Here is a 22,544-nt window from a genome sequence, read left to right as displayed (position 1 = left end):
TACAGGAATTTGGCTGGATAAATCTTGCAACACTTATGGACTTATTCACTTATAAGAATACCCTATTTCCATACCATTTCTAGATATCCAAGCATACTATTAAGACCATCTAAAACAATTTTCAAATAAGTGATATTTGATTATAAGAAAATGAATTACACTAATAGCCAGCCTGCCTTCAAATTAATACTCTATAGCTTCAGAATGAGAAATTATGAGCATTTTTTCTGAGCATTTATTTTAACATATATTTTAAAATACAATATGCATAGTACCTGTTGAAATTTAGCAGATAAACATTGCATGCATTTCAGAAGTATGGATGAAAGATAAAAACAGTATAATCAGAATTTCGTTCTTCAAAATTTTCAAATTTTGTGCTTCAGGTGAAAAAAAAATTTATTACATATGAGATCCTGTTCAATTACAAGCTGCAAAAGTAAAGCTGTCTTCTCTAATAATATAGTTTATTCTTTATTATTTGAATGCATGATAATATTTTGCAGAAATGTGATCATTTTGGAAAATATTCATACCTATTTTCAATATATTTGCTGTAGGTGTGCTTTATTTTTTTTAAGATTTTATTTACTTATTCATGAGAGAGAGGTAGAAACACAGGCAGAGGGAGAAGCAGGCTTCTCGCAGGGAACTGGATGTGTAGGACTCGATCCTGGATCCCGGAATCATGAGCCGAAGGCAGGCGCCCAACCACTGAGCCACCCAGGCATCCCAGGAGTGCTTTACTTCTTGATTTTGTTGTACCTGTGGAAATATTTAAATTCTCTCTAAAATAATTTTTGAAAAGTGATTTTTTTTGTTACTTTCTAAAGTAAATTTATGTCACTGTACTTGAAATGTTCTTTGTTCTGTAAGACATCAAGGCATCTAGTAAGCAACCTTAACATTCCCTTTACAGATTTGCATTACGTTCTATCCAAAGATAAATTTAAATTGCCAGTGAAGTTTAATAATTGTTAATACATTTTACTTAATATTTAAGTATATTTTATGGAACTTCTAGTTTTATTTTATTATAGGCATTTTATTGTTAATATTCATTAGTATAATTATGACAATTGTTAATATTAAGAATAAGAGCTGATTATTAAAATCTATCTCCAGTGAGTCCTCATGTGGGAAACTTCTGAGATCTTGTACTTAATATTGGTTAATTTTTTCTGTCTCCTCCCAGAACACCATGCATATGGAGTAAACGATGTTCCCAAAAAAGACATGTTGATATCCTAATCTTAAGTACCTATGAATTTGAACTTATTTTAAAATAGGGTCATTGCTGATATAATCAATTTAAGACAAGTTCATTCTGTATCAGAGTAGGCCCTAGTCCAATATGTCTCTGTAAGAATGAGGAGGAAAAATACAGTGGTGGATACAAAAGGAGAATACCGTGTTACCACAGAGGTAAAGAATGACATTTATAAATGGAAAACAATACAAAGAAAATAGTTTTTATCAAGTGAACAGAACTAAGGTACTATGGGTGATATCAGTCTAAAATATGTGTAACTGAAGTCCTATAAACAGAGAAAAGAAAGGTAATGTAGCAGAAAAAATAGTATTTGTAGAAATAATGGCAGAAAATTCAAAAATCTGATATGAAATACAAGCTGATAAATCCAGAAATGTCAGAAAATACCTGGAAGGATGGGAAAAAAAAAAAAAAAGAGCCCCGTATTTAGGCAAAAAAGAATCAAGCCAACTAAAAATCAAAGATGAAATTTTCCAAAGCATTGAAAGAAGGATGATACTCTAAGGTTAACATCAGCTAAAAAATCCATTGTGAGATTTGGAGAAATTGTGGAGGTAATGTAATAATGCCTTTAAATTGCTGCAAGAAAAACAAAAAGAGAGCTTCTGGGTGGTTCAGTCAGTTAAGTATCTGCCTTCAGCTCAGGTCATGATCCCAGTTTCCTGGGATGGAGACCCTCGTTGGGCTCCCTGCTCATCGGGCAGTCTGCTCCTCCCTCTGCCTCTGCCCTCAGCCTCCTCACCTCAGTTAAGCTCTTGTGCGCTCTCTCTCAAATAAATAAAATAAAATATTTTATTTTAAAAAAGAAAAACACCTAAAATTGTTGAAACAAGGATGATATCTCCAGTGAGAATAGCTATAAAGAATATGGGAGAATAAAGACATTTTTAGACTATAAAAATTATAAATAATAACAATCTATCATCAGCACACCTGCAGTACAAGAAACGCTAAAGGAAGTTTTTTAGGCTGGTGAAAAATGATACCAGATGAAGCTAATCTAGGATCAGTAGATACAGCTTCGTGCTGACAAATTTATAGCTGTAAATATATTAGGATAGAATGTAGATCTAAAATTAAAAACTGTAGTTACCACATTTAAAAGCTAGAAAAAAAGATAAAGACAAAAATCCCTAAAAACAGTAATAATACATATATGTAGAAATAAAATAGAAACAATACAGGAAATTACCATAAACCAAAATTGATTTTTTGAAATAATCAACAAAATTGGTTGTGATGCCACCAAGATGGTGATGTAGGTTCTTCTTGATGCCTCCTCACAAGAAGAACAACTAACAACTCTTCAGGAATAAGGAACCACTGAAAGAATCTCACAACCCTGGAGTGGGGCCAAAGTACACCCTTGAGCCACAGAGACTAAGACAGATTGCTTTAGAAGGTAAGAGAATGGTTCCATGTTGACCATATTGCTCATCAACCAAGTCGGAACAGCACTAGGCTGAGAGGTGTCCCCTGAGCTTCAGTCTCTCAAGTGGGAAAAGAGAAACCAGGGAGGACACCCAGCTCCCCCACCCCAGCAATGTGGGTCACTTTGCTGGAGTCCTCACTCTGATATTCAGTCATAGGGCATGGCAGGGGAATCTTCAAGGGCCATCCACTGGGAATGTGACCGTGATGGAGAAGGGGGTTGGGGCTTGAAACAGCCAGGACACAGATTTGGCAGATGGCATTCATACCCATAATGCCCAAGTAGCATCCCCACCTGGGGTCTTGATCATCTACAGAACCAAGTCAAGGACCCCCATCACTTCATTTCTCAAAGATGTTTATTGTAAATGTAGCCATGAGATATATGGTTCTGATGAAGAGTTAGAGACATAGGATCATGAGAGACTTTTGGAGAATTGTGTCTCAACATAAAGGTGAAAGTGGAGTATTGGCATGGAGCTAAGTGATCAATAACTGAACTGAGTGTCAACGAGTACATCCACATAAATATTGAAACAGTATATGATGCCAGATTGAGTACTACAGATGAAAAGTTGGAAAATAAGGATCCAACAAATAAATGGTGCTAGTAAATCGGTTATCTATGTAAGGGAAAATGAAAATGGATCCTTACCTAACATTATATTGTAAAATCAATTCCAAAGGAAATAGAATATTTTATAAGAAGTAAACTATTTTAGATTTAGAGGACATATAGGAGAGTGCTTTTATGATTGAGACAGGTAGAGAAGGCTTATTTTCATTTTTTAAAATTTTATTTATTTGAGAGAACACACATGCACAAATTGGAGGATGGGGCATAGGGAGAGGAGAGAGACTCTTCTCTGAGCAGAGAGAAACACAGGACTTGATTCCAGGACCCCAGGATCATGACCTGAGCTGAAGACAGCTTAACCAACGGAGCCACCCAGGCACCCTGAGAAGGATTTCTTAAATAAGACATTTAATAAAACAATTTTTGGTAAGCATTATTATGTTATAATGAACATACCTTGTTCATCAAATGATATGACCAAAGTGAAAAGACTCAAAGCATCTTCATAATTTAAAAGAATATGTTCATAGCAATTGAAACTGATAAGATAATCAAAGCCTGGAAATATGAAATGAATTAATGATTTGTCATGAACCACGATGTGAAAAGCACGGAAGTCTGAAGAGACAGGGAGAGAGTGCTGAGTAAAAGCCATGCAGAGGATTTCACACAGAAGAGACCACGCTTCGAGAAAGAACACAGATTGGAGCATAGCCTCCTCAGTTCAGAGGACTATAGATTAAAACCAGAAGACCTATTTTTCATACTTTCCATGTTGACCGAAATTAAGAAGTCAGAGACTATGAAAACCCATAGAATTCTGGGGCAGTTTAAACTGTTTCAAACACATTAATTCCGTCAATTATGTAGCAAATGGAAATCACATGTGGCCTACAAAGCCTTGTACACAGGGGGCAAATGCATCCCCTTGTGCATTAGGTTATATAAGCAATATCCCTACTAAAGTAAAATATTGGAAATGATTCAACTGTCCATTGACAGTGAAATAGATAAATTGTAGTCTATCCACAAAATGGAATAACATACCACAGAGGAAGTGAGGGAACTATAGTCACATGAGTTAAAATGGAGTTATCTGGGAGAAAAATGAGTAGAAATAGGTACAGTCACAGAAGAAAATACACAGTCTGATTTTTTTGTATAACATTTTTTAAGCAGTTGCATCTATTGGTTATCATGAGTTAGAAACTTCAGAGCAAAGCATGAAAATACCACAAAGTTCAAGACACTTCAATGAGAAGAGGATGCTTCCATGGTATTTGTATATTCTTTACTCTGCCTGGAACTGGTTTCATGGATATTTCTTCTGCAAACAATTATAAAAATCTCGTATCCACATATGTTATACAGTCTCTCTTTTGTGTCAGGCTTCTTGCTCAGTGGGGAGCCTGCCTCTCCCTCTCCCTCCCTCTTTGTTCCCCTCGCCCCCCACCCCCCCTCTCCTGCTCTCTCTCAAATCAAGTCTTTAAAAAAAATTGGAGAAAAAAAAAAGATGGGTAAGCAAAAGCCTGAAAAGTCTTCGTGATTTCAAGGCATAACAATGATAAAAACTATGATGAAGTCATGCTCCAGAATAGAAAATAAGCAAATGGAAATGTTGCATTATTGTCACTGGGGGTCTTTTAAGAAATAAGAGGGCCTTAGCCGCGGCAGCAGGAACAGAAGCCATGTCACTGTGACAACAGTCTCCATCAAGTCAAGACACAACATCTTGTGACACTGCCTGGAGGATGGGGGCAGATTCTGCAGTAAGTAATAATTTGCTATATTTTTTGGTAATGTTAAACTGTGCTGTTTCCCTGTTTCCAAGTCTTGGATAGTTTCATTTGGGCTGCATAGAAAATAAAGGTTTGAACTTGTCAAGGTGAAGATTACAGTTATAAAAAATTAGATGACAGGGTTTAGAAGGTGGTTGAAATAGGGTTAAGTAGAGAGATGTGATGTCCTCACACAACAAGGAGTTCGAAAACTTAAAAAACAGCAATATTATGTTATATAGCTTTGTATTTCTTAAGGTTTGTTTACCCCCAAATTCATATTTCGAGGTCCTAACCCCTAAAGGGATGGTAATTTGGAGGTGGGGCATTAGAATGCAATTATAGTTGATGAGGAAATGAGGGTAGAGTTCTCAAAATGGAAATAGTGTCTTATAATAGAGACAGCAGAGAGGTGGTTTACACACTCTTCCTCTCTTGCTCACACATGGGCACGCACACTCTCTCTCTCTCCCTCCGTCTCTCTCTCTCTCTTTACCAGGTAAGGACACACTGAAAAGGACTTCTGTTTGCGAGCCAGGAAGAGGGCTCTAACCAGAACCTGAACCGGTCACACCTTTTCTTGGACTTCCCAGCCTCCACAACTGTGAGAAATAAATTTCTATTGTTTTAAGCTCCCCCATTTAAGGTATTTTGTTATGGCAGCCCAAGCATAGTAAGACGATAATCTTAAGTACTGTATTTAAAACTCCAATAAAAAAAATATAAATAATAAATAAATAAATAAATAAATAAATAAATAAATAAATTTGTAAAACCAAAAAAAAATAAAACCACAGAGGTGATGGTTAGACAAAGTTAGATTGACAATAAAAATGGCTACATAATAAAAGGAGAGAGAAGTGAGAGTTGAAGAATTTTTTTTTTAATTCCAATATTTCATTGCAGCCTGTAAATGGATGAGATCTGTCGCTGGTAAATCAAAACAGCACTGAACCCATAATATTTGGATAAAGAGTTAAGCACTTGCAGAATAAAAAATATAAATAATTGAAGATGATTTTCTCTGAAGACTACTCAGTGGAAAGAAGGGGGTAAGTTGATTCAGTCTAAATTTTTCTGTATCATTCAATTTTAAACAGTTGCACACAGCCCTTTGAATCAAAAAAAAAAAAAAATGGAAAACCAAACATGCAGAATCCAGTCTTATCAATGGCATTGTGAGGGGAATTTTGCATAAACATGGATTATAAAGTCCCTGAAAGTATAAGAGCTGCATTTTCTATTTCCCCTGCATCTCATCATAATACATAACCGAGTGTTTTGCACATGGTGGGGCTTAACAAATATGGTTAACTTACAAAGTTTATGTTAATAGCGAGAGAGAGGCTGCGGGGACACCACACAAGAGTTGTGATCCTTGTGGTTTACTTGGTCCAAATGCTTAGGTAAGGACAAAAAATTGATCAGTTTGGAGCCTAGCTCATTAAATTAATAATGAAGGCCAGGGATATGGGGACCATAGATCCTGTCATTTCCCTTTATAAATGGGAAAAACAATAAGGATGCTTATGACTTTAGGGGAATAAAAATATTAAAACCTAGACTTGTCTTGAGAAAGTTAACTCATCATGCACATAAAGCTGAATCAATTTTTAAATTCTATTTCTTCTTAATTGACTTTAATTGCTAATTCTTGTCAACAAGGACAAACAGACCTTGCATTTTAAATGTGAAATGATGCAAGCCATATTCAGCGCCGCCTTGAAATTTCCAAACCATTTCGTATGCATGAAGCGATAGCTAACAGTGTTCTTCACTTCACCAGGGAAGCAAAAGGAATCAGATTCTCTATTTCAGATATTTTCAGGAAAACCTTATTATGAAAAATGCACGTTCCATATAAATAGTTGACCTTTTTTTCCTTTATGGAATTTATCATGAGCGTGCATTAAAAAAAAATGAAAGTGATCTTAGCATCTCAGTATTGTTTTTGTTTCCACTTAGTACTATATTACAAAAGAGGTCTCCTTTTATTTTACATCTTTCGATAATAGTCATCTTTTTTCAAACTGATTGAAACAAATTGTCCAGGCTGCTACCACGGTATGACACCTCTGGGACTTAGCCTAAAAATGTGAGACTTAAAATCCATTATTTCTCCTGTAGTTATGTAACAGGAATATACTTTTGATTGCTACATCTTTAAGACCCCACTGATAATCTCATCTCATGCTTAGCAACCTCACTGATCAAAAGATTGTCCACAAAGAAAAACAGGTAGCTTTGAGTATTTATTCACTGACTCACCTAAAAACAATTTAGGACAAACATTTAGGAATGTGTGAACCACAGTCAAGCTATCATGCCAATGTTAATGTCAGCTTTTTTCTATCAACTTTCTTTTCTTAGCCAGAAAATCATGAAGGGACAAATAAGCCTGGTAAAGTCAGGCGATTGTTCTTATTGTCCCATCTCAGTTGAATCAGCACAAATTTGATTCCATGTGCCCCTTCTAGGAGGTGAGAGTACTCTTGGGCAGTTTTGGTCCCATAAATGTTCGAATGTTCGTTAAGATAGCTTTTCTAGTTGAGCAATATGTGAGTAGAACAAAAAAGAGTTTTGGGTAATTTAATACATGGAAGACATCACATGCCTTATGATGTATAGTAGAATCGACATTATCAGAAAGTTCATGATTTTTTTAGCCTCTGCATCATATTTCATGTTCCATAAATGTATAGGCATAAACATCATCTTTAAACATATATATATGTGCGTGTGTGTGTGTGTGTAGACACACATGTGCTGAAAAGGGATGAATTCTTTTCATACTTATTTTTAACTAGAATTCTTTAACTCCATTGCTTTCCTAATGTAGATGATCTTTATTTTTTATTTGTAGAAAATCTACCTTTGATTTTTCCACTATTGAACATAGGTAGAGCTCAATGGGATTTGAAGTATAGGATATGTTACAAGTAAAGAACAAAATTCTACGTCCAAAGAAACATTATTCTGTGAGTAAAGTTTAAGTAGTGTCCCTGGGGTTTTTTTGCTCCTTAGTTCCTTCCATTTTTTTATTCATGATGATAAAATAATTATTATGAATTCATAAAAATATATGCTTTGGTAGTGACAAAACCTTGTAGGGTGTTTTGATTATCATTTAAAAAATATTTTAGTTGCCATTAGAGAATTATCTTCATTTAAAAAGTAACAGAACAGTGGTTGGATTAATACTAGTAATATTTTTGCTACTAATTACCAACAGTATATATTAGCCATGAAAAAATGAACCTTTTTCTGAATGACTGAATATCCAGTCTACATCTATGACATATATGGCAATTCTATTAAGCAGAGCACTTTGAAACAAAAATCTGTTATTCTATAGTAGAATAAAAAGAAACAAAGACTACCAGAAAGTATGTATAGCATGATTCTGTTGTTAACATAGGTTAATAATTGTATCTGTTAAGTACAAATAATGAACAGAATTTCCACCAAAATATTAACTATGATTGTCTCTGGATGGTGAGCCTTTGATAAATTTTATCTCATTTCATCACATCCTTGCTTCCTCTTTGAAAATATGTTATTGTCATAAGAAAAAAATGATCAAAGGAAAATTTTTTCTTTGACTTCTATGAAAATTACACCTTAAAGTTGCCTTGAAATGTTGTAACATAGAATTATTTATCCCCAAAACTAAGGATGCCATTTAAAATAATCAGTTATATATCATATAAGAATATCTTTTAGAATATCTTTAATCTAGGGTGAGGGTTTTTACTCTTTGAAAGGACAACGGTATCAAAAAACAAAACAAAACAAAAAAAACACTCTTGTTTTCCTTCCCCAATGCAATTCTCACTATATGCTAGGAAAAGATCCTGGGGAAAAAAAAAATCCTGTATGTTTGGCTGCTATATTAAAGATGAATTTCTTTTCTGAGGTCAGGATGAGTAATAAGCAATTATGCCATTCAGGGTTGAGTTAAAAAGTACTTGGTGTTTATATGACCTTCCATGAGTAGTTTAGTATATTTATAAATATTTGCCATTCGTTTGCCTCTTGTCATTGACTAAGGATTGACCTGTGTCTCTTGTCACTGACACCTAACACCAAAATGAATTGAAATTCTGTCTTTAGAAATAGGTTTCCTTGATACTGTGACATTTATAAATGGGCCTTTAAAGACTGCACTTTTTCTTTACACTTTGTTTCAATTTCCTGTCACTCTCAAGTGGAGATTTTTATAATACTAAATTTATCACATCTTTCTAAGATCATTTCTCTGGCTCTAAGCTTCTGGTGTACACTTCATCTCCGCAGGAGTCTGTGTTTACGCTCTCCCCTTCCAACTTACAACAAAGTGTAATATAAAAGCACTCTCAGGACAGGAGATGGCATTCCTTTCTAAAACATGACTGAAATTAGAGAGAATCCTTGGCTTTAACATCTGAGTTAATTAGAAGGCTGGTCATGATGGAAGTTTTGAAGAGAAGCCATTTCCAGAAAATGTCAACCTCAGTCTCTTTCCTTTGTTTTTTGATACAGAAGTTCAGGTAGAAGGAAATATTTAATTGGTTTTTTGTCATTATTTAAGCTACAGCTTACCTACAGTTCTTTGTTCTGTCCAACCTGTCTTGAATGGCTTTTATCCATCTTATTTTCTCTTTTCCTTTTGTGAAGGAATTTATGGCGACTCGAAGCTTTTCTCTGCTGTGTGAATTATGTCGCTTACTGCCATCATTTTTTGCACTTTCTGCTTTTTCTTAACATCTTTGTAATTTTTATAGCCTATTATTTTTCATGAAGACAGGCAACTCAGATTCTCTTGACACAGTTATACACATTCTAAGATTTTTTTTCCTCATGTCACAAATAAGCCTACGATCGCTGCCTCTCTAACAAGTCAAATTAAAGAATTAAAAGTGGAAAAGAAAAGAAAAATCTCAGTTTGGGAGATTGATAATTAAGCTTCAAACCTAATGCAAAAGAAATTTGCATTTCACTTTCTATATGCTTTAATGTTTTGCCACCATTACTGAGCAAAAGTGCCAGTTTCTAAAACAACTAACCAACTTAAGAGCGTACTTCACTGTTTAAATTATACATTTTAGTCCATTCTTCAGTTTATTAGGTTCCTTTTAATATGTATAGAACAGCACTATTGCCACAAGAAGATAACGTCTGGAACTTAAATGTCCATTGGGCAACAACTATTGGCATTTTTCCTCTGTTGAGGTCATGAACCCAATTAATCCTCATTGCAGAAAGGATAAAGGAAATACCAGTGATCATACACACTAAATGTTATCCAAATCTAATCTGACAGTCATTGCTGATTGAACTTTGTATACCCTGAAGCCTAAGAAAGGAGTCTTAGCAGGCATATAGATTTCTCTGTATTTTACTAATGGCTACTCCAAATGCTTTTGAGCATCAGCAGAAATGAAACTGCAAAGTTACATGTGGGATTAATTTTTACTGCATTGGCTACAGTGAGTGTGAATATCTAAAAGCATTTCATGGCTTTATAGGAGAATGCACATCATCTTTACTAAAAAGAAAGAAAAACCTGCCTGTGTTTCTCTAATATTCTGTGTGTGAAATTGATACAATGCTAGTAAATTCATCCTACTAGCTGAGTATTTTTTTTTCCATGTTTTTAGTAAGGAGGGATTTTAGTGATCTCTCTAATTCTAGCCTTTCACACAGTTCTAGCATCATGTTAACTTATAAATACATTTTTGCTGGACTTTATATAATTACATAAAATTTTATACATGTGGTTGTACATAGGATTTCAGACGGTTGTAATTGTAGTTTATGTATAACGGTTATACCTACTATTTTCACATATTAATTCATATTATTATGAAGTCTTCAAAAACCGTGATTTTTTATATGATTCTCAAAATTATGTTTTCTTCTGGTTTTCTTAACCCACAGTCCACATATTGGAATATGCAGTAAAGCACATTATACCTCAAATTAAATAAAATAATTCATGTCAAAGTGTCAAAATGAAAATAAAACCCTTTCTCACTACAGTTAGCCCATCTTACTATATTTTCAGTCTTATGGTACAGACACATCTCCAAATTGGACATGAAGAAGTCATTTTAAATGTCCTCTTTCCTTCACCTTTCACGTCTAATTTTTTTTAATCAAGTATTCTCTGCTTCTCAAATATCACTCAAATCTCTCTGTTGTTTCATCACTTGCTGAATACTAATTATTAATTTCCTGGATTATTGTACCACCCTCCTCAAAAGTTTTCCTTCTTCCTGTGCTTTCCTCTGTCCTCTTTATACCAGCTTTAATTTTAAAATATTAATCCTTACTTCTCTGCTCTTTACAGGAGAAAAGTAGCCCCTTTTCTTCAAGAGGATTAAATTAAAATTTTCAACATAGCCTACAAGGTCCATCATAATCTGCTTCCTATCCAGTTTTGTAGTTGATCAACAAAACTTCTTAAATCTCATACATCCTCAGTATAACACTTTCTTATTTAATACTTCTTCTGTGATGCGCAATCCTAAAAGATGTTAATATATCCTACAAAAGTCTTCATATTCAAACCAGCCCCATTGGGCCTTCTTGTCCTCAGATTTGCATTCCAATCTCTAAATATCTGCCTTAGGATTCCTCATCAGTATTTGGCTGATTCATAAGCTGCAGTGTGTGTAGGGTGAAATTCCAGGAAATCTATTAAAGAATAACTTATGGGAGACTAAAATTTGAACAGATATTACAAAATTTTCATTGTTGGAGATATAACTGGCTTTTTACCCAGCCAGTGTAAAGAAACCTTTCAAAATATCGCAGATATTCATTTAACTCCTATGTCATAGGAGTCAAGACCATTCTTAAGAATAAGTTCTCTCCTCTAGGAGTAAGATCAAAATTGGGCATAGACACATGCTAACAAAGTCTGTATCCAAAGCTAAAAAGGATCAAGTAAAGCCACTAGTATTTTGACTAGTATCCGTTGGTGATTTGATTGCCTGCCAAAACAGAACATGACATTATTTAGAGTAAGTTAAACTTTAAAGAATCTACTGAGTATAACTGATAATAGAAAGTCTAAATAAAATAACTCTAGACAAGCAAAGCAATAGAAAAAATTGATAAGCAATCTGACGATAAGACCATAAATACCAACAGATTTAAGAGATGATCCAAATATTAAAGTGAGCAAAAATTTTCAAACAACTATAATAAGTTAACTAGAAGGAGAGAGATATCATATAGTTGAAAGGAAATATTAAAAACAATATCAGAATCTACGTGCACCAATCCAACAAACCTTCTAGAAGTGCAAAATCCTGCTTGCAATGAGGAATACATTGAGTGGGCTTAACAGCAAATGCACCCTACTAAAGGTAAGATTCAAAATCCTAAAGCAATTAAATTGAGACAAAATTGAACTAAAGTACAGAAAAAAACAACATGAAAGTAATAGGAAAAAATATATATGTTAGAGAAAAACATCTTCTAATATAATGTAAGTCAACTCTTAAGGAGAAAGGGGAGGGGCACTGGGCAGACTCAGTTAGTAGAGCATGCAACTCTTGATATGGGGTTTGTGAGTTTAAGCCCCATATCATACCTAGATGTTACTTAAAAAAAAATAAGAGTAACAATAAGACAAAAAGAACGCTTAATGACATGTCTAATGAAAGATATTTGCCACTAATTGAAGAAACTCATCAAACCCTAAGCAGAATAAATGTAAGTAAAACCTCACCTAGATATATTGTAGAAAATTACTTCTAACATAAGATTAGGGAGATCAGCAACAGAAATTACAGAAACCAAAAGATAATGAAATGAGTCATTTAAAGTGACAAAAGGAAACACAAACTCTCAATATAGAATTTTATACCCCATGAACATGTCTTTGAAAATTGAAGTAAAACGAAAATAGTGTCAGAAACAAAAACGTAGAGCTCATTACCAACAGGCTCAAAACATAACAGATACTAAATATTCTTTTGAAAGCATAGAAGTATAGGAAGGAATGATATCATTAGAATTTATAAATATAGGAATACATATTTACAAGAATATTGACTATTTAAAGCAATAATAATACATATAAGAATAATGTTTTGGTTTGTAAACTATGTAGAAGTAAAAAATAAGGACAAAAAAGGGCAGGAGGAGGCTAAATGCAGTTAAAATATCATACTATCTTGTGTGTTGTTTGATATGTGGAAAAGCATTGCTTTCATATAGACTAAAATAAGTTAAATATGTCTATTGTAATTTTTGTTGAAAACTACGAATAGAGTAATATCAAAAGCTACAGCGCAAAGCTAGTAGAGGCAATTAAACCAAGTAAGAAAAAAAGACATGATTAATCGACAAGATAGGAAAGAGGTATATAGGAACAAAGGCCACAAGGGACAAGTACAAGATGTCGGGTCATCATAGGAAAGGTACTGTTGGTCCTTCTGGGGAGCTGACAATGTTGTGTGTATGTGTGTATATCTATAATATACGTAGTTATATTTCTTATTATGGGAGTTATTCACTCTAGATTTCTGTTTGATGGACATTTGGCTTGCAATATTTTAAGAAAAGTAAATAGTAAACAGATTATTTAATATCTGAGGATTCACATTCAGGCAGAGCCAGTCCTCTGGAGATCACTAGCAAATGCCCAAATTAAAGGGAGCATGGACTTCCAAGATGGTAGACCTCACAGTAGGCCTACTTCATCTTAATTTATTGTCTGTCTTTGTGATGTACTTTCTGATCTATTCTCTAAAACTTCTCCTCCATGAAAGTCATCACCCCTCATTTTCTCCTGAACTTCTTTATGAAACCAATTGCTAGTGAAATGGGAGCTGCGAGTCTTAGGTTTGCCAGCTTCCTCAACTTAAGAGTTGACTTCACAAAATGCTAATAACTTGGAAGAATGACTGTATCACTCACTGCTATTAAATGAGGAATAAGTGACTAGTGGCCATTTTTCTAAGTTTTTTTTTAAATTTTTTTCAGAGATGTAGTGGTATTACCTCTATTTTATAGATGGAGAAACTAAGACCCAAAGCAATGGAGTGGCTTTTCTAGACTACATAGCAGGTAAGTTCCTTACTTCTTGAACCAAATTATATCAGGGTCAGGCTTATAGTCTCTATCAGATAGCTTTTCAGATTTTACACATGCAATCTTAACAGTATTAATAAGAGTAGTGTACCTCTATAATGCAGTGGTATTGGAAAAAAGTACTTATATAGACATATAAAATGAAAAAGGCTTTATAAGGCTAAAATTATATAAATTTATATATATATATATATATATATATATATATGATTTTATATATATGATAAAAGAAGCTAATCCTAAGAGGCAAAATAAAAAATAAATAAATAGAAAGTAAGTAAGTAAGTAATTTTGGCGCCTGTCCCTTTTTTTGTATAATTTAACTGAATATGTTGCTTTTCATCATGGATATTCTATATATCTATCTACAAGAAACTTGGTCTTGAGATTCTGTGGCTTTTATAAAATAATTAGATGGCTCAACGGGCAAAATGGAGTTAAGACAGAGGAATTCACAATGTAGACCATATACCTTCCAAGCAGAATGCCAAAATATTAATTTATCATGAAATATATTCTAGCAAAATATCCAACAGGTAACCTCCTTTTAAAACATCTATATATGAGTTATCTGGCCAAGATTTAAAATAAACCATTTAAAATATATATTGCTATATTGCTATACATTTAATTATTTTAGGGTTATCTATATTTTCTAAGAACACTAAATAAAATGTATTGAGAGAATACAGCTAAAGTAATAAATACATGACATTTCTACTTTCAACATAGTTTAATTTAAGTAAACTTGACCTTATTAAATTGGGAAAAAAAGAATATAGGCTCATACTCAGTCTTGCTATGTCTTCAAATTTTAAAGGAAGGAAAGATGATATGGGCACAGTGAAATTATGACATTAGCAATTCTTGGCTCCTGTTGTATTTGCAATATGAAAGAAAAGGGCAAGTTGAATGTGCTTGTGTGGGTATGGGGAGTGGGGTCAACTTTAGATCCTTCATCATCTGCTTAAAATATGAGAAGCTATTAAATGGACAGTATTAACCAGTGAAAAAAGATATCAAAGTTATTTATCAGAGTATTGGGAGTTTGGGCTACTGGAGGGTAACAGAGGACAAAAGTGAACTCTTGCTAGAACTGTTGTGATAAAAACCAGCTGGTGTTGGTGCCTCCACAAACCCTAACTGCCCCTCTGTTTCCAGGTCCACAACTGTGATAAATCCAAGCCAATTTTTCAATTAGAAAGGAGAGGAAAGTCATAGCAGGTCTGGGGGAACAGAAAGCTTGCTTCTTCGGAAGAAGAAAATAAAAGACAAACAAAGAAGGAAAAATACAGGGGCAGATGGAAATTGCTCAAAAGAAAGCACCTCTAGCACTATGATCTAATTTTAGAGCAATTTTATCACCCCCAAAAGGAAGCCCATGCTCATCAGCACCCTCAAAGCCCCCAGCCTCAGGCAACTTAAGATCCACTTCCTGTCCATATCCATTGACCTGTTCTGGACACATCCTATAGATGAAATTGTGGGATTTTGTGCCTGGCTTCTTTTACTTACCGTAATGTGTTTAAGTTCATCCATGCTGTAGTGTGTATCATTCCTACACAACTCTGAATGTGCTAAAAACAAAACACCGAATTACATGCTTTAAATGGAAAAACTGCATGAGACATGGATTATATCTCAGTGACACGCTTTTTAAAATCAAGTGGGGCATCTATAAAGAAGTGGCTCATGTTCGCACCAGGACAGCTACAGTGTCTTTGCTTCCTGAGAGTTGAGTGGGTCTTTCTGAGGTAGTAGAAAGCCCAGGAATCAGGATAGTTGGCAGCATTCAGCTATGAGTAGCTTCCTTACCTGAAGGCAATGATCGGTTGGGCATGTAAAATTATGAACTCAAGTATCATCAGCTCAAAATAAAGAATTAATAGTAGTTAAGTTTCTATGGATCTTAGGAGCAGAAACCGCCCAGTCAATTAAAAATAAATTAGGTGCCCAACCAGATCTAAGCAGTAAATTAAGCTCCTGATCAGCCTGTTCAGAATTTTGTAAAACTATAACCTACTTTTGGGGAGCTGCTTAGACCCCATTTGGAGGTAACTAGAATAAGTGACCTTGGTTGTCTTCTCTTCAGTGATCTTACAGTCAACATAGTATGAAAAATTGGCAGTAGGGAAATGTAGGATGTGAGGTGAATATTTTAATACACAGAAAAATTTGGGTATTTGATCATAGGGTGACCAGTCACTTAACTGAATTCTCAGTTTGTTTTACGTGAAACTAAAAACCTCGGAAAACCGGCCAACAAAAATGAAAGATATTTATAAATGCATTTGGAGCACTTTAAAGGCAATATAACAATAAGTTTGCAATGAAAATGTGTGAGAATGTAGTAGTTTATTTTATAAATTGATTCTTAATAGAACTTAGACTCAGTGGCACAATTTGGACCTACCAGAATCACGCCACTTAAGAACGCAGTCCAATTGGGAAGTCTCTCATGATTCCTGATATTATTTGATTACATGTACTGATATTTTATTTTTAATTAGGTAGTAACAGTCTTATAATTTAATGCTGAGATACATAGAGATGTATGTACACGTAAATAGAATTGTATATAATTTTATACATAAATATAAATGAACGCATATTCATTGAAAGACCTTTTGAAAATTAGATCCTAACCCTAGGTATTGGTCATAAAACACAAATACTAATATTCGTGGCCATAAAAATAACGGGTAAATGAGATAGCTGAGCAAACGTCAAAGGTCTGGTTTTGCTTCTGTGCTGTTCTATTTGTCACAGTTTCTAGCACAGACATAGAATGTTACCCAAGCTATTAATACATTAGCCCTTTTAAAGTGTCTTTAAAACGTCCCTCCCACGATGACTTTTAAGATAAAGAATACTGTGGGCACTCACTAATTGTGACATCCTTTGAACCTCTGCTAGTAATTGAATTCTAAACATTTGGATAAAAATACAATATAGTAGTACTAGTGAGAGTTGAAGCCAAGGATGAGGCTTTGGACACCTTTGTGCTCACCTCTAGATGAGTATTTTCACATTAAAAATAAGTATTTCTTTCCCACATCCAACCTTCCGGGACCTGATAAATTTATAAGAATGGGCCTCAAAATCAGAAAGGATTACAGAGCAATGCCTGCTGCCATTTTGGTTGGCATTTTGTTTTTTACTGTTTTTGTTCTTGTGGAAATTTAAAGCTTGATTTGTTTTTCACTTACACCCTCAGTTTGTACTTCCCCGTATTTCCTATTTACTTTATTCTGTCTCAGATGAGCAAAATATAGATGATCATTCAGCCTACAAGTCATCTTTTGTGCCAAGTCTTAATAAATTGCTCAAGCAACAACTTCAATCAGGAATTAAAGAAGAATTGCTACTTAGAAAAAAAGGACCCTAGAGCAGTAAAGCCAAATAGAAATGGGATGCAAACGACAACCACAAATGTAATTTTATACATTTAGTAGATACATTAAAAAGTCATAGGAAACGGGTAAAATTAACTTAAAAAAATATGTGTGACCCAATGTATGCAAAATATTATCACTTGAAAAATATTTTTAAAGATTTTATTTATGTATTCATGAAAGATACAGAGAGAGAGGCAGAGACACAGAGGGAGAAGCAGGATCCCTACAGGGAGCCCTATGTAGGACTCGAACTCAGGACCCCAGGATCATGACCTGAGCCAAAGGCAGACGCTCAGCCCCTGAGCCACACAGGCATCCCTAAAATGTTTTTAATATTAAAATATAGTGATATTTTATAGTCGGTTTCTCATACTAAGTCTTCAAAATCAAATTTGGACTGGCCAAGTCTCAGATGCTGGGGAGGAACATGTGGCTAGTGGCTGCCATCTTGGACAGTGAAGTCCTAAAGAGCCCAGGGATGATATTGACCTGTAACACCAGAGTTCACAGACTCTGTTAGAGTGAGCAGCATTAATTACACACTAGATGTCAGCTCACTCTTACAATGCATTCCACGTCACTGCCTGTCCAAGAAATAAAATAGTTTTTTCCTCTTTCCTGTGTTAAAATCCTCCTTTCTTTCAAGAAGTCATTCCACTCAACTCTTCTGTTCCCCCATGTGTCAAATTCCAGTTCAGCAGGGCCAGAGAAAAATGTGACTGTGCAAGACAGCAGTTAAAAATCTTGGTTTAACACTGGTCAAAAATTTTTTCAAATTATTGTCCCTATTGATGTGGGCCTGGGAGGAAGAATGACCAGACCTCTAAGTCTTAGGGCAAAGAATGAAGTGTGTGCTGTAGGTGGGCAGATGAGTTACTTTTTAGATACTGGGTATCATAGTTTACATAATAGTTCGTATCTGGGCTATTTCCTCTATCCTACTGTCTGTTCTCTGACAGCATGGAGCAGATGTAATTATTTCAATTTTATTAAATGTTACTACCAGAGAGAACATATCTGAAATCACTGCTTTTTGTTCATCTTTTTTTTTTTTTTTTGATACACTTATCATGCATTTCTTTATCTGTTCTTGGGTGTTCCAGGTTAGTACCTCATCTTCTCAGGCCATAGTATCCAATCATCTTTGGTTAAAGGCCAGTCTCTTATATTATTTAATAATTTCACTTCATCTTCCTCTCACTCCACCTGAAAGCTTCCATTCGAATATGTTTAATATATAGTATTAGATTTGGATATATCCTCGAAAAGTACGTAGTTCTGCTTTGAAGACTGTCTTTAATTCATTTGTTATTGAGCCATGAATCTCATTCCTGCTTATACACTTTCTCTCTCGACAAGTGATGAGAGGCTCAGCGGGCCCAAGATCTACAGTTGCCTAGATGAAAACCTAGAAGAGCCTAAGATGGGGTTCAGTCCAAGTCTAAATCTGAAGACAGGAGAAGACTTCTTAGTCTCCATATATGAGTGAGCCAATTTCTAATACTAAATCTCTTTATATTTCTATATGTATCTAGGAAAGATGGTGATGGATGTGTGTGTGCGTGTGTGTGTGTGTATGCATATATACATACACATATACCCACATCTCCTAATGGTTGCTCCTCTGGAGAAACCAGATTAATGTGAGCTTTCATCCAAGAGTAGTTCTAAAGCAACAGAATTGTTAAGAATGAGTTTTCAAAATTGGTCCTGGGGTTTTGGAATTGGTTCTTTAATATGATTAGATTAAAATGGTATTTCTATTTCCAATTATAAAGACATCACTGTTAACCCATGACATGATTTGGCAATAGAAACATGCAAAAAGGGGATCCCTGGGTGGCTCAGCAGTTTAGCGCCTGCCTTCAGCTCAGGTCATGATCCTGGAGTCCTGGGATTGAGTCCCACATCGGGCTCCCTGCATGGAGCCTGCTTCTCCCTCTGCCTGTGTCTCTCTGCCTCTCTTTTTCTCTGTGTCTCTCATGAATAAATAAATAAATAAAATCGTTTAAAAATAAAGAAACATGCAAAATATCTCTGTAGGATCCTCCTAATCAACCAGTTATAAAAAGCAAGGAGCTAAGTGACTACATTTGTTCTGTTGTAATGTTTTAGGAAAACTAACAGATATGAGATTGGCTGGTAGCTCCTCAAGTCCATGGAAAAAAGCGGCAAAAGAAAAGGATCAGCCCAGGGACTCCAAGTCCAAACTCAAGTCATACAAAGTTCACTCAAAAGACACAATTATTTCCTGAGCCTTGGGGCTGAGATTGCTGCACATCACTCAGAACCCATCCTGTGATTGGATGAGTTGCAAAGCAAGTTGAACCTCACAGGATGTCTGCTTTTAAAGGGAGGTCATTGACTGGGAAATAATGGGATGCGGTATGTTGGATTGAGGATGTGTGGGAAGAATCACAGGAAAAAACTAAGAAACTAGAGACATTACGCCCTAAATTCTGGTGAGTCATCATTACCAGGGAAAGTAGCTTCCCTACGCCCAGTGGTTGGTGCCTTGTGGCAACTGTAGTGGCCTCCCTTGAGGTAACTGTCATCCAACCACTACTGATTCTCCTCAGGACCCACTCCCACCACTCCTCTGTTCTTCTAGACCTGTAACTATACTCAAAGCCCAGTAGACCCCTAAAGGTAAAGTACAACATGTGACCCATGGAGAGTGTTCTATACCAAAGGAACCACTTGAGTTTCTAATTTATACAGACAGAAATCCAGAAAACATATATAAGAAGGGATGTTGAGGGTGTGCAATAATGGTGGAAGGAAAACACAGTTGGATTAGACCTAACTTATTGATGTGATCTCACTAGACAGAAACTCTGCACTTAATGTTGCAGCTCAGGGTATTAGGATAAAATATAACAGTTTGTATACTGGGCTGGATGAACCTTGGATAAAAAGCTGGCCCCACAGTGGCCAACAGACATATGAAAAAATGCTTATCATCACTTATCAGGGAAGTGCAATGAGATGCCACCTCGTACCTGTCAGAATGGCTGAAATCAACAACACGAGAAACAACAGGTGTTGCTGAGGATGTGGGAAAAAGGGAACCATCTTGTACTATTTATGGGAATGCAAACTGGTGCAACCACAGTTGAAAACAGCATGGAGGTTCCTCAGAATTCTAAAATAGAACTACCCTATGATCCAGCAATTGCACTAGTAGATATTTACACAAAGAATTAAAAAAAAAACAACTCTAATTCAAAGGGATATACATCCCCCTATGTTTTTTTTTAATTTTTTTAAAATTTATTTATGATAGTCACAGAGAGAGAGAGAGGCAGAGACATAGGCAGAGGGAGAAGCAGGCTCCATGCAGGAAGCCCGACGTGGGACTCGATCCCGGGTCTCCAGGATCATGCCCTGGGCCAAGGGCAAGCATCAAACCACTGCGCCACCCAGGGATCCTTTACCCCCTATGTTTATAGTGACATTATTTACAATAGCCAAGATATGGAAGCAGTCCAGGTGTCCATTGATTTATGAGTGGATAAAGAAGATGTGATATTTATATACAATGTAATATTGTTTAGCTGTAAAAAGAATGGAAACTTTCCATTTGCAACAACACGAATGGAGCTAAAGGACATAATGCTTACTAAAATAAGTCAGGGAAAGACAAAATGCCATATGATTTCACTCATGTGAAATTTAAGAAACAAAACAAATGAGCAAAGGGGAGAAAAGAGAGACAAACCAAGAAATAGATTCTATTTTTTTCCAAGATTTTATTTATTTATTCATGAGAGAAGCAGAAACATAGACAGAGGGAGAAGCAAGCTTCCTGCAGAGAGCCTGATGAGGGACTCGATCCCAGGACCCCGAGATCACAACCTGAGCCAAAGGCAGACGCTTAACCACTGAGCCACCCAGGTGTCCCAAGAAACAGATTCTTAACTATGGAGAACAAACTGATGGTTACCAGAGGAATGGGGAATGTGGGGATGGGTGATATATGTGATGGAGATTAAAGATTGCACTTGTCCTGGTGAGCACTGGGTGATTAAAAACTTAAAAAACAAAAATGAAACAAAAGATGCTTACCCACAGTGAGTGACTTGCCTTGGCTTAATATAGAGAAACAGGTTCAGATACTTAGAAACATGGAATATTAGGATGGATTTGTCTTTTAAGGCTTACTCACCCACCCTGGGAGTGTCCAGAAGACATACCTGTCACCAGTACTGTGAGAAATAAATTTGTGAGGAGAGTCTCAGAGTCCTTGACAAGCTCTGCAATCATTCTTCTCTGTAGGCCAGACCTTACAGTGGGAACTGCAGTTGCTGAATCAGGAAACCTGCATCAGTGGGAATAACTGGATCCCAGGGTGACAAGAGGCATATAGCATCACTCAACCACAGAGGGCAAGGTGAGCATCACTACCGTAATGGAGAGCAGAGTCAAAGCAGCAATGAGAATAGTCTGACTCACTCAGACCTATGACATTGTCTAATTGATCATGGTGCTCCTGGAAGTAAAATAGATAGGAACTCTACTGAATTCTTCCTTGGTCTGTATATGCAGAAAATTTCTTGGTCCAGTGAGCAAGTCTAACCTGAATTCTAAAACAATGAGGCATAGCCCCTGAATCGATTCCCAGCCTTCAGCCAGTTTATAGACCTAGAATCTCTTAAATGAAAGGCAGACCAGGTTCCCTTGAGGAAGGACCATACTGTAAGAATGAATAGTCATTATCTGTTTCTTAGGCTTCTGTAGAAGCTGCTACAGCCTTTTCCCAAGGTAACTGTGCGTTGGGGAACTTGCTCTGAGCTGATGCTGATTCCAGGAGACCCAGAACATCACTGTGACCTACCAGTCAGAGTAGGAACTTATGAAGATCAGCTGATCAAAGCAGGCTGGGCTTAGATCCATCTTAAGTTGGGCCAGATGGGTCCCTGAACCCATGGTGTGGTTCTTCCCGCAGTTCTGGAATGCATAGTTGGGATAGACATATTCCATAGCTGATGGAATCCCAC

General features: G+C 35.7%; 1 long non-coding RNA gene across 4 annotated transcripts in view; it reads left to right on the top strand.

The window, feature by feature from the left end:
* Positions 1–22,544, top strand: part of LOC119874675 — a 41,311-nt gene that overhangs the window by 4,624 nt on the left and 14,143 nt on the right. For 2 of the 4 annotated variants that reach the window (XR_005371665.1, XR_005371662.1), the window contains exons 1-5: positions 3,700–5,663; positions 5,966–6,111; positions 14,039–14,122; positions 18,904–19,029; positions 21,823–21,937. This is a non-coding gene — a long non-coding RNA (uncharacterized LOC119874675). Of the gene's footprint in view, positions 1–3,699; positions 5,664–5,965; positions 6,112–14,038; positions 14,123–18,903; positions 19,030–21,822; positions 21,938–22,544 lie in introns of those variants that run through there. The other 2 variants (XR_005371663.1, XR_005371664.1) reach the window with 2 other exon arrangements.

Source organism: Canis lupus, chromosome 16 (assembly GCF_011100685.1).
Source record: "Canis lupus familiaris isolate Mischka breed German Shepherd chromosome 16, alternate assembly UU_Cfam_GSD_1.0, whole genome shotgun sequence".
In the NCBI taxonomy this organism is placed as follows: domain Eukaryota; kingdom Metazoa; phylum Chordata; class Mammalia; order Carnivora; family Canidae; genus Canis; species Canis lupus.
Note: the sequence above shows the minus strand (reverse complement) of the source record. Positions and strands in the feature narration are given on the sequence as shown.